We start from the raw sequence: 4801 nt of genomic DNA, 5'->3' as shown, positions 1-4801 counted from the left end.
TGGCCGGTGGCTGGAGGAAAGCCCCGCTGCTGCCACGGGGCCAGGCCCGGGAAGGAGGGAGGAGGCGGGTGGGACGGACAGGCCCCATCAGGAACACCTCTGCCCGAGGCTCTGACACCCGTGTTAGCAGTGACACAAGCCAGAGGCCGAGCAGTGCTGAGGCCGTTCCCCGCCCGCTGAGCAAACCCCCGACCCCTCGGGCCAGTGTCATGTGTGACCTGGGAATGCATTCGGACGCTACCGCGTTCAGAGGATCAAATGGCTATTTGTGGGACATCGCTGAGCAAGCACACATTAAGTTATTCCCTGTGAAGTGACTTTATAAAGAACACAGGCCGGAAGGGAGGGTGGGGAGCAGAGAAGGCGGAGGAAGCACGCGGCCTGTGCACCTCCAGCAGCCCAGGGACCAGGATTGTCAGGCCACCCTGGGGTCACCCAGCCGCTGCAGCAGCAGGGGGACAGCACAGGGAGCAGAGGGCTGAAATGGCTGAGCAGCACGTTTCCCTTGAAGCACCTGCCTCTGCTGAACAGGAAATGGTGCCTGCTGATGAATTCCTATAAACCATTCAAGGTAAAGTAATAAGCCAGAAAACAACCAAGTGGTTCTGTCTGGGAGTTGGACAAAAAGTCAAACACAATTGTTGATTCATGTACTCAGGTTTCCACCCTCCCATGCTGAAACAATGCTTCAATCAAAGGTCCAGACTTCCTTAACTGCAATCATGGACTCCCCCACCGCAGGCACCGGCATGCCCCACTGCAGAGAACATCTCAGGAACCAGGACCGCATTTCACTTCCAGGAGGATCCAGGTCCATGGGCGTGGCCGTGCTCCCCGGAGTGACCACCATGCACAGTGCAGAGTTCTGAGCTTCTGTGTGGCTCCCTTGTGCCGTCACAAGAAGATACGGCAAGGCACGGCTGCCCTAGGGCCCCGCCTCTTGCTAGAACCAACAAAGTGTCCACGGACACTCCTGTTGTCAAGGCTTCGAACGTTTTTCCACTGCTGGCTCGCTTGACCTGACCATAACTGAAATCATGATTTTTTATCATTTCATTAGAAGGAGGATCAGGTTACTATGGAGAACACTAACAGCCACCTCTTACGCAGCACTGTCTTGTGAGGTAGGGGCTGGGATTGTCCCATTTTACAGATAAGGAAACAGAAGCACTGGGAGCTGAAGTCACTTGCCAAGTGTTGAGCGACCACTGGATGGCAGAACCAGGATTTAGCGCAGCCCGACTGTAGCGTGTGCCTGTGTAACCACCGTGCAAAGCCACCTAGAAAAGACTCAAGCTCCCAGAGACTGAGCCGGAGAGCTCTGAGAGGGCACTGGCGAGACCGCACTTTGGGCTAAGGTGGGCAGCTGCCTGGAGTGCTGCAGAAAGGCAGGACTGCTCCACGTGCTGGTGGAGGCCACAGAAGCTACTGTGCACCGAAGGGCGTCTACTGCCCTAGGCAGCCAGAAGGCTGCCCTGACAGGGGCAGGCCTTGGGTCTCTGTCCTCCATCTCTTCCCTTCTCTCTGCATGACAGCTGCTCTCTCAGCTTCCAAGCCATGAGGACACAGACCCAATAGCTCCGAGCTCAAATTCTTAACAGACCATGATCAAAGACAGATCCCAGGATGGGCCCAGCCTGGTCACACGTCTACCTCTAGGCTTGGAGAATGGGGTCTGTTATCAGAAGCAGCAGGAGAGGGCACTGGGAAGAAAAAAATAATGAGCATAACATCCTCCATCTTGAGAACACACACCGCCAGTCTTTCTGTGCACTGAGATCCTGTGCCTTCTTCCCAAGAAGGGAAACTTGTGCTCCCAAAGCCAAATGTAGAACAAATCGGGTTTGCAGGACGATAGAACCAGAAGAAGTCTTAGATTTCACTTGGTCTAGCCCATTATTTTACATTTTCACTTCTCTGTACCCATAGGCACTTAACCAGTCAGTGGTAGAACTGGGACTACATTCCAGGCCTCCAGCCCAGGGCTCTCTCTAGAACATTATGAAATAAACCTTACTGCTTCGAGGAAATTAAATCAAAGTTAAATATGGCTAGAGTAAAAAATGCTGTCTATCTGAAGAAAGGCTCAGTTATTGACCTTCCACAAAAAAAGGCACAAAAAGTCCCAGCCAGTTTAATGCTATCATCACTTCATGACATGCCGATTTGATCACTTGTCAAAATCTGAGTGTTTAATCCTTCTTCGGACAGAAGTAGGTGCACACAACTTCTGCCAGGTTTCCCTACTGTTCCCCTGTTTGCAGGGTCTGTTCTGCAGCCTGGGAGTGTTTGTCCAAGGAGCTGTGCTTAGAAGCTCTTTGCAGGGAGGGTGAGGTGAGTACCTTGCCTGCCAGATCAGCTGCTTTCTTCTGCATTGCATTCTGGTCTGCTTACTGGGACCCAGGAAGCTTCGTTTCAGTCACACAGATCCCATGTCTCTAAGTACAATCACCCAATGGACCCTCCCTCCAGCTAGGGATAAGAACACAAACGTGCATTCAAGCGTTTATTGGTTCAGTCTTCCAGTCCTCATTTGCTGAATTCTTGCTGTGTGCCAGGCAGTGTGCTACAGAGGCAGGGAACACTCCCTCCTGCCCTGGAGTCGCTGACAATCTGTGGGGAAGACATGCACTAGAGCAGGTGGCTGGCAAAATTGTTCTGTGAGGCGCCAGATGGTAAATATTTGGGGCTTCATGAGCTACACAGTCTCTGTCATAACCACGCAGACTTGCCGATGTGGCAGGAAAGCCGGCATGGACATCACAGAAACTAATGAGCGTGGCTTTGTTCCAATAAAACCATTTACAGAATCAGGTGGTTAATTGGATTTGACCCGTGGGCTGTAGTTGACCAATCTCTGCACTTGCACGTGGACGTCCAGGAACGAAGCAAGCACCCGGTGCGGTGCTATGCATGGGAGGGACTGGCCACTTTTACTGAGGAGGGGTTAGGATGGAACAGGCTTTATAGAAGTGGCATTGCTGTGCTGACTGAACAAGAGAAGTGTGACTTTGCCTGGTGTGCTGGGCGAGGGGCGGCGGGGAGGGCGGGGGAACGAACATGGATTGAGCCTCTGTGCTCCAGCCACTACTCTAGATAGTTTGTTTTTGTTTTCACAAAATATGATGAGGTTGGTACTATTAATCCCAGATTTGTGACAGTGACACTTGCCTTGTCTGCGCAAGAAGCGATGGTGGCTTGGACTGGACGGTGCGGAGCAGTGGCTGAGTTCTGCGTGTGCTTCTGAAGAACGACAGTCACAGGCACGGTTGAGAGGGTTGGAGGCAGAAACGCGTAACTCCGAAGGTTTGGCCCGAGCAACCGGAAAGATGAAGAGCTCCTCACTGAGATGTAGAAAACGGTAGGGGAGACAGGGTAAGTTTAAGGTCAGAAGTGTGGTTTGGTCGTGTTAAATTTGAAATGAATATGCCAAGCAGGGGGTTCGTGGGTGTGGTTTGGGCTGGAGATAAGAACCTGGGATCTGTCAGGACATATGTGACATCAGAAGCCTTGGGCCTGGGTGAGATCATCCGGAGGAGGAGTACAGACGGAGAAAGCTCCCAGAGCTGAGCTCTGATGCATCGAGGCTGGAGAAGACAAGGAACCAGCCAAGGGCACGGAGGAGGAGTCACCGGTGAGACTGGACGCCAAGCTAGAAAGCGATTCGAGAGCGAGGCACTTGCCTTGGCTGCAGAATTTAAAGGGGGCATCAAGAAACTCAGTACTCAAGACAGTCTATATCTTAATGTAATACTTTAAAAAATAAAAACTAATTTTAAAAATCCATGAAGAAGTAGAAAAGTTTGCAGCTTCACTCCTGTGGGCCCAAGCCAAGGAGCCTTCCCTGCCCTTGCTCTGTTGCTGGTGGCGTCCCCCATCAGTGGGAAGGGTTTAGAGAATGCCATGACTCTCAGAGCTGGAAGGGACTTCCACGGTGTGGGGGAGAAAGTTGCACCTGGGGGGCGGTGCGGGGAGGGTGTGGATGGGACGGGCCGCTGCCCCGCACCCCTGGGCACTGCGGCATTCCCACATGGCTGCCTGGGGCCTGGGGAGCCTGGTCCCCTCAGAGAAAAGGGGGTGCCTTGGTGGTCAAGTGTTTGTCTGCTCTGGGTCTGCTCTGTTCATCTACCTGGCTGAGGCACACCTGGAGCCCGCAGGCAGGGCAGCGGCCCCACTGCTCTTTACGACTGAGGTCACTGAGCAGAGGAATTCCAGAGACGCTGCTGAGGACCTACTCCTGGCTCATCTCCTCCCTGTGCCTGGTTTACTTGGTTGCTTAGTTGCAGAATATTTTGATATTTTCATTCCACCCTCTGAATGTTGGAGTAGTTCGCAAGAACAATTCTCTTTTTCCTCAGTGATACATTCCAGGCATTTGGTAGGTTCTCAATAGATAGTCATCGAGTTGAGCAAGTAATATTGAAGTACATTATCCATACAAAAGCCTTTTCTTTAGATCTTCCCATTTGCTCAACACCAAGACCTTCTGAAACCATTTTACAGAGATTTGTCCTTTGCATGAGTCTGGCTCCCTGCTTCTCAAAGTGTGGACCTGGACCAGCAGCACTGGCGCCAGCTGGAAGCTTGTCAGAAATGCAGAATCTCAGGCCTCTCCGCAGACCTACTGAATATTATAATAAGATACCCAGGTGACTCAGATGCACATTAAAATTTGAGAAACACTGGGACTTAGGTTTGTAGTTGTAGCTGAAAGTGGTCACTAACCCCAATTCCATTCTTTAGATAACTTCTAAAGTAATATTCTTTATATATTCTGAGTCCGGCTATATTCTGAGTCCAG

The sequence above is a fragment of the Galeopterus variegatus genome, unplaced genomic scaffold, assembly GCF_000696425.1.
Source record: "Galeopterus variegatus unplaced genomic scaffold, G_variegatus-3.0.2 Scaffold666, whole genome shotgun sequence".
Classification (NCBI taxonomy): domain Eukaryota; kingdom Metazoa; phylum Chordata; class Mammalia; order Dermoptera; family Cynocephalidae; genus Galeopterus; species Galeopterus variegatus.
The sequence above is the reverse complement of the archived record's forward strand: the minus strand, read 5'-3'. Positions refer to the sequence as shown.